This window comes from Diabrotica virgifera, chromosome 2 (genome assembly GCF_917563875.1).
Source record: "Diabrotica virgifera virgifera chromosome 2, PGI_DIABVI_V3a".
Classification (NCBI taxonomy): domain Eukaryota; kingdom Metazoa; phylum Arthropoda; class Insecta; order Coleoptera; family Chrysomelidae; genus Diabrotica; species Diabrotica virgifera.
The window spans coordinates 151925493-151938422 of NC_065444.1; the positions used below are offsets into that span (position 1 = coordinate 151925493).

Here is a 12930-nt window from a genome sequence, read left to right on the forward strand (position 1 = left end):
ACAGGACTCTAACCCATGTGAGATGAAAGGAATCTTTCATACACATCCTTTTGACATTCCTTTCATATCACATCTACACGGGTTAGAGTCCTGTGTTGCCCTGGGTAATATCCAAGAATATTTGCAACATCCATCTATTTTAATAATAATATGTAGTATCATGTAAGATCTTACAACTTTTAAAGGAGACAGGGAATTCCTTGAGTCCTTTATTGTTCAACCTGATCATGGACGAAATAATAAAAAAACTAAGAACTAAAAAAGGATACCAAATGGGAGAAAAACAACTTAAAATAATCTGCTGTGCAGACGATGCAATACTAATCTCTCAAAGTGAAAATGATTTACAACGTATGCTGCACCAATTCAACATAATCGCCAGAAAATTTAACATGTTAATTTGCTCAAAAAAGACAGACTGCATGGTTATAACAGCAGATCCAATAAGATGTAAATTGGAGCTGGAAGGTCAGATAATAGAACAAGTGATGGAGTTTAAATACCTAGGCATCACACTATCTAGCTACGGAAGGCTCGAAACAGAAGTGGAAGATCAAGTGAATAGAGCAAACAAAGCCGCAGGTTGCCTGAATGACACAATATAAAGAAATAAAAATATCGAAAAAGAAATGAAAGGCAGAATTAACAAAACAGTCATCAGACCAATAATGACATATGCGGCAGAAACACGACCCGACATAGAGAGGACAAGAAGATTGCCCTAAACAGCGGAGATGAAAACCCTTCGAAAAATCGATGGTAAGACTCTATGGGACAGAGCTATAAGTACAGATATACGACGGAGATGCAAGATGGATAACATTAATAACTGGTTAAGAAACAGGAGAATAGAATAGAATATAACCACAAGCCGAATGACAACAAATAGGGTAGTCAGGACAGCGAGAGACGATTCCCCAATAGGAAGACGGTCAGTGGGAAGACCACGAAAACCAAGAAACGACAACTTATTAGAGGCACATTGAAAAAACAGACAGAGTCATGTCTATTCCAAAAGAAGAAGAAGAAGAAAAAGAACTTTTAAAGGGTGTTTACCCATAACTTTTTGGTGGCTCACGCATGCATGCTATTGGCTTAACACTGATGAACCTGGTAATCCAAAATCGTTTTGTTTTGTGATGTAACCCTTATTGGGGTCTTTTAATTACACCTTCTACAAAGGATTATGATGTATTTTGGGAATGGAGGAAAATTTAAAAAACGGTATTTTAACGTTTTCTATACTATAAAATTTGATCAAAAACTTGTTTTAAATCAAAATAACTTGTTATAATACCATATAGTAACATTTTTGAGTCCCGTCTATTAAAATATGTTTTCCATTGATACTTTAGGTACGATACTAACAGCCGGTTTCCGAAAGGATGATCATCTCAAAAATTATGTAATCGATGGTTAATCGTTGATCAAATGCATTTTGAGTTTCAATAACACCAGTTAAACGGGAGTTCAATAACAGTCGATCATATGATTTAACAAACGATTAATCGTTAGTTAACAGCCGATCATAAGTGTTTTGAGTTTCCGAAACGCTGATTAACCAATTTCGCATGTCACACGGCGACCAAAAGGAACTGTCACCTAATTTGAGGTTATTGGTTGATTAAAGGGCTGTTAATGTTTATAAATAGTTGTTTAGAGTTATTAAATAGAGTTTTTTAGTTATTATATAGGTTAAATAGTTATTAAATAAAGGGTATTTTAGTGTTTAATTAAAATTATTAGTTATTTAATTATAATTTAATTTTTAAAATTAAATATATAGTGTAATTATACAGTGAGCACGTAAAGGTTGGAATAAATTTATTTTTTCATGAATGGGCAATTTTGGAAATAAATCCCGAAACAGGTCAATTTTTATTTTTAAATTACGACTTTTTGGCATATATGTCATACTAGTGACGTCACCCATCTGGGCGTCATGACGTCATCCATGATTTTTTTAAACGAGAATAGGGGCCTTGTGATAGCTCATTTGAAAGGTAATTCAATTCTCTATTCAGTAGTATAAACAATAACATAATTATTTATAGAGGCTGTCCAAAAAAAATTTTTAATTAAATTTATTAACATAAAAAGAAGAATGTGTGTAATTTATTTAATTCAAAACACATTTTACTGCTATCAGAATACAGGAAAAAATGTTTATTTGACAAATAAATATTGTTTTTTGGTTAAATTCAATATTAAAGCAGCCACCCACCTGCCTCTTGACACTTTGAACATTTAATTTAAGCGAAAAGCAAAGAATATTTTTCAAATAAACATTTCTTTCTGTTTTATAAGAGCAGTAAAGTGTATTTTGAATTAAATAAATGACATATATTCTTCTTTTTATGTCAATAAATTTAATCAAAAAAAATTTTTTTTTGGGCAGAATGTATAAGTAATTATGTTAATGTTTATATTACTGATTAGAAAATTCAATTACCTTTCAAATGAGCCATCACACGACCCCTATTCTAATTTAAAAAAAATCATCGATGACGTAATCACGTCCAGATGGGTGACGTCACTAGTATGATAATAATGCCAAAAAGTTGTAATTTAAAAATAAAAATTGACCTGTTTCGGGATTTTTTCCCAAAATCGTCCATTCTCGAGAAAATGAATTTATTCCAACCTTTACATGCTCACTGTATGTTGGGCTGCACACACATGTAGATGGTGCTACAGGGGAGCATTAGTTTAGCTCTACTTCAACATATTGTGTTAGTGTGAAAATAAAAAAATAATGTTTAATTTTAAATATTTAATTTAGAATTACTACTTACCTTTTGTTAAATAATTAAATAAAATAAGGACTCACTACATGGCAAGTAAGCAGATGCACCATCTGCAACTGTTGTATAAAGATTAGATTTGGTTGCTAATTAAATCCAACATTGGGATATGCAATATGATATCTGCTTGATATCACATATAATAGATGACATGAAGAATGTGATAAGGAAGATGGAGGGAAAGGCAGATGAGGTTGGTCTTAAAATCATCACTAATAAGATAGTAGAGATGAGAATAGGAATAAGTGAGCATGGTAAACTATACATCAATCAAGAAGAAATAAAACAGGTTAAAGAATTCTGCTATTTTGATAGTATAATAGTGCAAAAGTTGGAGTCCAGGCAAACATTAAACATAGAATAGGAAAAAGAACAACATACAACAGGCCTTTGAAATCCTCTCATATCATATCTCAACATAAATTAGCCAAAACACATTTAATAGTATCATCAAATCAATACTACTATATGGGAATATGGGAGTGAGACATGAACAATATCAGAAGGAAATGCAAGGAAGAGTTTTTGTAAATAGATTCCCACAAAATATTATGAAGATGTATTGGCCCAACACCATAACAAATGAAGAATTGTGGAATGCATTAAGACAAAGAAGCAGAGGACGAAGCTAGTAGGTAATAACTCATTCTAACAGGTGGGTAAATAAACTTTGAAAAACACATTTTTTATTAATTTTATTATTTAAAGAAATTACAATTTTTATTTAAAATTACTTTATTAGGTACATACCTAACCACTATTACCTAATAATTTATTGAGTTCGAATTTTTTTATTTGAAGCTCTACTTCTAAAATTTCTTTTTTTCTTGTTGAAAAATACTATCTTACTTTTTTTTCTAGTCTTGCTATTTCAATTTTTTTTGTAAAAGATACATTAAGGGTTTCGCTCCCTACATCTTTTACTTTTTTATTTTTTGAACGAGCCTGAGACATCTTGGCTGTCTTCTTGGGCAGGACAGCAGTTGGTGGGTGTACTGAGCAGCACAGTGGAAGTAGAGGGTACATTGGATGTCTGCTATGTGTCTTCCAATTGTAGGTAATCTACTTCCACTTGACTATCTTGAGCAACTATAAAAATAAAAAAATTCAATTGTTTTAGATGTACCAGATAGTTTTTTCTTTATAAAAAAAATCTTTCTCGAATTAGGTAGGTAGGTAGTTATTTTATTTATCTACTTTAGCTATCTTAATAGCTAAGTTAATAATCTACCTTAATTTAGAATTGGAATAAATAATTATAATAATTAATTAATATTAATAATATTTATAGATATTAATTCTCATATTTTGAGTTTGCTTAAATTTGGTTTACAAAAGATCTTTTTTTTTTGTTTAATGATGTCTATAGATAGGCACAAGGTCTGGCTATGGATAACCGCTTATCCCTTGTTATCAGATTTATTATTGATCAACATAGAAATAATATCTTTAACAATCAAACTTTAAACAATAATACCTTTCAAAAAATCTTAAATTGGCTTAGAACTGTAGGATACAATATCCATTTTAGATGGAAATCTTTCAGATGCCAAAAACATTCTAGATTCATTCAAAAACTTACATCCGGATGTACATACTTTGGAAACAATGGATAAACTTAAGTTAATCTTTAGAAAACCGACTAGACCGACTATACCATAACTCCCTCTTCTAATCATCCTTTTTAACAGAAGGTGGCTTCTTTCTATTGCTACATCCATAGAATACATAAACCTAGCATTATCAGATAATAGTTTTAAATAGTTAAACTAATGGTCACTCTACTACATTTGTGGATAACGTGCTGAAAATGTTCTAATTCAGAAGTTTTGTACAGATCAAGACCATATACAGGTTATTGTTCAGATAATATTGGAAATATTGATCAGGCTTTATATATATATAAATAAATTTAAAATTAGTTACCTTTATTTAAATAAATTAATAAAATAAGGACTCACCAGATGTGAAGAAACCAGATGCACTGTCACAACTGTTGGGTAAAGGTTGGATTTGATTGCCAATCAAACTCAACATTTGTGCCCCTACATCTGTGAGACGAGGCCTAAATGTGCCACCACCTGTTGCAAGTATGTCTTTCTGAAAACAATTCATTAGTTCATTACTGATTAAGAAATGAATGGGTTAAAATCAAAGTGGTGTAAGTCATATTCTTGAAATGATGTAACCCCTATTTTATAATCTTGATATTATATACATAGACCTCTTCAGAGAAAAAGTGGTGTGTAAGTTTTTACTGTAAATACTTACACCACTTTTCCTGATGAAAAAATGTCTATTTATCAAAGTTATAAAGCAAGACTTCCATCATTTCACAAATATGACTTACACCTCTTTGGCGTTAACACCCTCAAATACTAAACTTCTATTGTCTCAACACTAGGTTAGTTCCCATCATGAAATTAGTTTCATTGGATTATATTTTTATAAAAATATTCCACTCAGAAATAGTGTAATTCAACTGACCTGGTGTTAAGAGCTTTAAATTTAAGTATACCTACTTTGTCCGCAGTTTGGTCTCTCTTCAACTGGTCCAAAACCTTCTGCTCATTATATTTTTGAATCTGCAATGTAATTAATCTATATAGCTCTAAATCAACCGAAAGTTGTATACACTTACATTTTCCTCTGCTACTTTTTGGTGAGTGACCCTTTTTTAATTTATATATGCAGTGTTCAGCTGCTTGGGAGTTCTGGGAAATTCAACGCTATTTTTTCCAAGGTTTCATTGTTTTGGTTTGTTGGACATAGCATTGGTACATTATTTGTTTTCAATTATAATATGCTTGTATCTGAAAACAAAAATACAATTAGAAATTTGTTCTATAAGTTAGACAATTTCGTACTTACTTTCCAATTATTTCCAACAGCAAACATTTCTCTCTCTCAGTATAATTTTTGCGTGGAGGATTTCCGTTGGTATTGCTCATTTTTAATATATTTTTTAATTTTATAAATTATGTAGTTATTTACTATGGATTGAAATTTTTTGGTTATAAAATGAAATTTTGAAGGATGACAGCCGATTGTGACAGTATCGATACCAAATCGTATGTCAGATAATCGATTTTCTACGATCATATAATTTTAAGATGATCGACGTTTGAGAAACTGGTCACTGGTTAACAGTTGATCAAATCTAACAGCTCGATTAGATGATCGAAGATTTGAATAACGTTTCGGAAACCGGCTGTTAATGTTTGTTTAAATAAACACCAAATCACTGTAAAATAGCTTAACATAACATTTTGAGAAAAAAAAAGAAGAACAAAAAGAAGGCAATTCGACCTTAAATGTTTTATTTCTACATCCCGCAAATGCTATAATATACCAATTTTCAGACAAGTCAGAGATCCAAAAGTTTTTTGATCCAAAGTTGAGTGATTTGAAATGGAACCGCCCACCTATTATATCTGAATTAAGGATAGACATGCGCTGTATAGCTATCGCTGTCCTTTAGAGCCCACTATGATGACAATAATTTTGGATCACTGGATATCTTATACCAACCACGTTACTAATCAGGACGTCTTATTAAGAACACAAAAATTAAAAGAGTTTTTAACCACAATAAAGAAATCTATTACGAGGCCATCATAAAAAATAGCGCAATATAGGGATTGCTGCAAAAAAATATGCTTTTGAGATGTGATGCTGGAAAACAATGCTGCGCTTACCTTGGACAGCTCATAGGACAAACGTTTCCATTTTAAATTAACTCGAGATTAAAAAAAGGCTGTCGACAATATGTCTGCAACTAATTCTGCAATTATTTGGTCACGTGGTTCGCAAAGGTGACGATAGTTTGGAAAGATTAATTGTTTCTGGAAACGTTCCGGGGAGAAGATCAAGAGGACGATCACCAACTAGATGGTCTGACCAAATTAAGAATTTAGCTGAAAACTCATTCTGCAAAGCTCTTAGAGCAGCTGAAGATAGAGACCAATGGAAAAAATTATTAGGAATATTGGAAGAAATCACAATCCTCAGTAATGAGGAAACGACAAGAGAGGGAGAGAGAGAAGTAGATCTATGAATATTGTGTTGAATGCGCTGCTGGCTGTCGATTCGATAGTCAGGGGTTCTTTCTCAATAATTGATATATTTTATCATATAAATTCAGACTCCCAAAGTTGAACATAGGCCTCCACGAATTTCTTCCAGTTTTGTCGATCTTGGGCTCCCTGTAACCAATTCCTAGCAATCTCTTTGACGTCGTCTGTCCATCGTGTAGGTGGTCTACCTGTACTTTTTCTGTCTGCTCTTGGTCTACACACTGTAATTTTTTGGGTCCACCTTCCGTCCTTCATTCTGGCTACATGGCCCGCCCAATTCCACTTCAGCCATGCTACTCGCTCTATGACATCTGTGAGGCCTGCCCTTCTTCTGATTTCTTCGTTTCTGACCCTGTCTCTGAGAGTCAGTTTAAGTAGTGACCGTTCCATTCTTCTTTGGGCCACTCTAAGTTTGGTTGCTCTGGCCTAGGTTAATGATAATATTTCGGTGCCGTAAGTCATGAGTGGAAGCACACATTGGTCGAAAGTCTTCTTTTTCAAATAATTTGGTAAGTTGCTCTTGACATATAGCAACTTGACATATTTTATAATTTCTTTTAAACCTTTTAAGATACTTTCGTTATTCATCAATAATTGGCCGATACTTATCATTGTTTAATATTATGGTACAGACGAGACGTTGATCGAGAATCTGAAATCAAATAGATATTATTATCTTCCTATTTAATACTTATTTACTTAAGCCGTCCTGTTGTACCTTACGGTGTCGAGGCTTCCCATTTAATATTATATGATATACTATTATCTGTATGTACTTTTTGTATTCGTTAATATCTATTTTAGTTTTAGTTTCATTTCTACTGCATCTTTGAGGAATTTCACCAATTCGACAACGGCTGATTGATCAGTCCTTTCGTCGTTTGAATTGTGTATTTCTTCTTGTTGTTTAATTGGTGCTCTCGTTGACACCAATATACTTCTTTTTTGTCTTTTTGTAGTTGCTTTAGTTCTTCTGATGTGATTTTAATACGTAATAAGGCAGCTTCTGTAACGTGTTTAGCCCCGTTCACGTATCTAATTATAAACTTGTATTCCTCTAGCTTGAATCTGAATTTGTTTAATATGCTTGAAGGGTTTGTCTTCACAAATAGGTATACTAACTGGGAGCAGTGGTTTGTCAAAATAACAAATTCATTTGTAATAGGTAATATCCTTAGTAGTGTAGTAGGCAATTCCTTTGTTACAGCTACTTGGCAAGCTGGTGATTGAAGAGGACAAAATTCTTCGAATTAGTTTAACTGTCAGAGAAAAATAAAGCATAGTGCTGGTGCGTGTGTTGCAACTATAGTTACAGTTGAGTCCGCGAATCTTTATCCGTGCGTCATCATTTAAAGCATAGACAATAAGTCGATGATAAGTCGGAAATTTAAATTTACTAAACGCAACAGCAAGTGACAGTAAGTGACTTGGTGTTGCGTTTAGTAAATTTCAATTTTCGACTTATCATCGACTTATTTCGTATGCTTTAAATGATGACGCACGGGTAAAGATTCGCGGACTCAACTATAGTTAGCTATTAGATTATATTAAGAGAACACCATAATAGGGAAAACTCTTGATTTTAAATAACTTCAGTAGTTTAGGGTAGATTAAAATTCCTTATTTATTGGCCATCTACAACCAGATTTTAATCATAAATAAACGAAAAAATCTCTATTAAGCATTTCAAATAGATCTCATTTTATCAGCGGATTTTTCGCTGTGTTTCAGTCATGATGTACGATGTAGACGGTAATGTCCATATTTGGTAACTTCATATTTATTTATTAAAACCTGTTTGAATTTCTTTAGATACTATTTTGTACATACCTTGTATAATAGTAAACACAGAAAAATATTTAACAGACCTTAGTTACCAACTTTGCTTCAAGAACTTGGAAAATAAACAGCAAGCACGTGACAATCGAGATTTGGACTTCATGCGACATCTATCCAGTTAAATACGCAGTATAACTGCAGTCAGGGCCGCGCCGTCCATAAGGGCGGAGAGGGGCGGTGCCCCCCGGCGCCGAACGAAAAAGGCGCCGATAGGTGCCAAAAAAAATTGATAATACCGAAATTACCAGAAATATTAGTAATATTTTATTATCTTGTAAAATTGAAAATTTACCAATCGTAGGTAGATATAAAAATAGCAGATATTATTACTTTGATCCCCTATGTGTACAAACCGTTATTTCTCTCACGAAACTGAACTTGAACTATTACTCCATTCACTCGCGGTAAAATATTGCAAAACCACTGAATTTTAAATAACAGCTTGTTAATTAACAATAATTTTGCATACACATAGCTAACATGTCAAAGAAGAAAATGATATTGTGTCTTGTGTCGACGTGTGCTTTTGCCCTAGAGGAGTACCACCCCTTTACGGGGGTAAAAAAATATACGTTCAAAATATGTCCGGAAGTGGATAAACTGACGAATTGTAAGTAACTATAAAGTTAAGTTGTTTTATAAAGTTTTTATATTATTTAAGTAAATATTTACTTTTTGATTTATTTGAGAGTGAATATGTTAATTTTTCAATAAAAAAAAACACGTTTTTTGACGTTTTTTGCAAATAACTCAAAAATTAAGTATTTTATCAAAAATATATTCTTAGGAAAAATTTTCAAAAAAGCATTTTCTTCAAAACTTCAAATTATTTTTTTTATTTAAAACCATTTTTTTTTTCAAAAATAAGCATTTTGAAATGGTGAAACTTCCAGATCATACAGGGCGTCCAGAAACTCTACCGAAAAACCAGAGATAAATAGATTTTAAGCTATCTTCCAGAGATAAATCGATTTCATCCATTGTGAATTTCTAGTAACGGTCATAGGCGTCCGTTTTCGGTAGGCAACGGTTATTTTATCGCATAACTTTTTTGTTTTTAACTTTTAAGCATTTTTGATACTGGATTATTATATTATGAGATATTCTAGTACTAAAAGGTACTCTTGATTTAAGTAGTCGGTAGGACAAACCGTTTTCTACAAAAATCGATTTTAAAATTTTCGTTTTTTTAATTTGAAAAAAAATTTAAAAAAATTTTCAAAAAAAAACGGAGTATTTTACCGACTTAGAGCAAGAGTAACTTTTAGTACTAGAATACCTCACAATTTAATATTCTAAAGTCAAAAATTCTTAAAAATTTAATACAAAAAAGGTATGCGATAAAATAACCCTTGACGTACCCAAAACGGACGCATATGACCGGTACTAGAAATTCGCAATTAATGAAATTGATTCGTCTCTGGAATATAAATAAACGTACCAGTTTTCGTTTTTCTAAATGTTTTTTTTTTTTGAAATTCAAAAAACGAAATATTTTCAAATCGATTTTTCTAGAAAATGGTATGTTCTACCCACTTAAAGTAAGAGTACCTTTTAGTACTAGCATACCTCATAATTTAATAATCCAGTGTTAAAAATGCTTAAAAATTAAACAGATAAAAGTTATGCGATAAAATAACCGTTGCCCTACCCAAAACGGACGCCTATGACCGGTACTAGAAATTCACAATAAATTTAATCCATTTATCTCTGGAAGATAAATACACGTACCAATTTTCATTTTTTTAAATAAAAGCGATCTGGAGTTATTTAAGAAAAACTAATTACAAGACGTCATTTTTAAAGAGCTCTAGCTCCGTTAGAAAGCATTTTTAGACTAGAAGAACTGGGTTAAAATCTCTTAAATTTATCTGAGTAATCTCCTGTCTTCGTTTGTCGGTAGAGTTTCTGGAGACCCTGTATAAATAATATACATAAGTGAAGTAAATTAAGTTAAGATATTGATTATGATGTTTTTTACCAAAAAGAAGGGACCAACTTTATTTTCAGCGTTACTGGCTTGCTTTTGCTACTAGAAACTTTTTAAAAAACAAAAATTAAGCTTTTTAAGACTTTAAAAAGTTATAACTAGTTTTGCCTGAAAAGTGCTTTATTTTTTGGTTAGTTCTCGTTGAAATGTTCGATTTGGAATTTGACGAATAAGTAAGTACCTTACCCACTTTTCTCGAGCTAGAACTCTTCCTCTACTAGATCTACCGACTTCATGCGTGCACAAGTTTTTTTTAATTTTTTTTAATCTATATGTTTGCTAAGAACATTTTGTTCAATAAAATACACACTTTTTGTTATTTGCAAAAAAGCGTGGTTTTTAAGATGAAAATTGAACATATATAAGCACAAATAACTCAAAAAATATTGAGTTAGTGAAAAAACTGTATATGGAACAAAAGTTGTTTAGAATTAGTCAGTGTATCCACTTCCGGACTTAATTTTAACGTATATTTTTTCATCTCCGACGACGCAATATAAATTTTTTTCTTGGTTATAAATTTAGCTATACGTATGCCAAATTTAATGTCAATCCAAGCGGTTCTTTAAAATACGGAGCAAAACCGTGAGCAAATGGACTATAATAATAATTATATATTTATTTGTTCTCTGATAATGTAATCGTTGTTTTTTGTAAATATTTATAGAATTCATCATAACTTATCAGTATATTACTTTCTTGCTGCTGAAAATCTAAGAGCAGAAAATAAGAGTTACCCAGAGGGTCATGCTAAGAATCACAAGGAGACAAAATACCAAATAATATTAGGTAAAGAACAAAAATCGAAGACATAGTAGAACATGTAGCAAAAAAGAAATGGAGATGTGCAGGTCATGTGGCAAGAACACCGAACAACAGCTAGACTAGAAGATTATGGAATAGCGAACGCGGGCGAACAATCGGATAAACGAAGCAGAGATCGACCACCAACGCGCTGGTGTGACGATGTAAAGAAAACTGCCGGGAACTAGATAGCTGGTAGCTCAAGATAGGGAGACATGGAGAAACTTAGAGGGGGCCTATGTTCAGCAGTGGAAGATAACGGTTAGATTATGAAGATGATGATACTTTCCAAACACATAAAAAATAGTTTGTAGGTATACCGTATAACGATTCACTAAGCTACAAAAACCTACGTACAAAGGAGGGAGGAAAGGGGCGCCTAAAATTACTTGCCCCGGGGCGCTTGAAAGCCTTGGCGCGGCCCTGACTGCAGTGTACAGCATTACCGACAGAAAGCCTTTAAAATGTAAGTAGACCATGTAAATAGACATGCAGTGAGATGCACATCGGGACTTACACTGTTTAGTTTAGACGATAGTTATTCTTTTAAAAAACTGCTGTAAAAGGACAAAATTGTCAAAGTATCAGAAGTAGCACAGAAGGAAACTAATATTCGCCAGTCAATACGTCAAAATAATACGCAAAATCTTAAAATAAACATAATCTAATTATTTCTTTACATTGTAAATATTACACGATAAGCTCATAGCGAATAGCCCTCTTGTATCCACTGCATTAAAATGGCGTATCCTTTGCATGTTAAAGCAACGATTTAATCTTTGGTGTTAAATATTGTATGTTACTAAAGAATAAAGTTACTATAATTACTGTGGAGTATGTACATTTTTTAATGGAAAAATGTATCTCATCTCTGACCTTCATCCTTTACTAGCAATGCTACTATTACATGTCGGTTTATAACGTTCTCCGCCGTTTTACAACTTCCTATCGTCACTTCGTCCAGTTGTTCTAGTTATAGATCTTCTTCTATATTTCTTTCTCTCAGCTCTTTGTCTATTCCTTCGCTCAAACTTTTCCTCCGTCTACCTCGTTTCCTATTTCCTTCTGGTTGCCATTTTAGTATGTACTTTGGTATGTTTTTCCATGTTTTATGTGTCTGCTCTCATAACATGTCCAATGTATCCTAATTATTGGACCAGGAATTTGCCGGAGAGACAACAGAAAGACAGTTAGCGAAAGACAAAAAGATAAATAGCGATGCGCAATTTTAATGACCATATATTTGGTTGAGAAGCGAAGGTGATATTATTAGGAAAGTATTGTTCCTAGATCGGCAGTAATACCTCATTCTACTTCTTTTTCTGCTTTTTCTAATATGAGTTGGCCGTTCTCGCCCTCCGCAGCACTCTATTTACCCAGTCTGTAAAGTCTATATCTATGATAGCTCCTTCTATGT

General features: G+C 32.6%; 1 long non-coding RNA gene across 1 annotated transcript; it reads right to left on the reverse strand.

Moving 5' to 3' along the window:
* Positions 1 to 5326: 5326 nt before the first annotated feature.
* On the reverse strand, positions 5327 to 6024 carry LOC126879676 (uncharacterized). The gene is made up of 3 exons (XR_007696192.1): positions 5676 to 6024; positions 5446 to 5617; positions 5327 to 5389 (listed from the first exon to the last, which is right to left on the reverse strand). It is a non-coding gene; the product is annotated as an uncharacterized LOC126879676 (long non-coding RNA).
* Positions 6025 to 12930: the final 6906 nt, after the last annotated feature.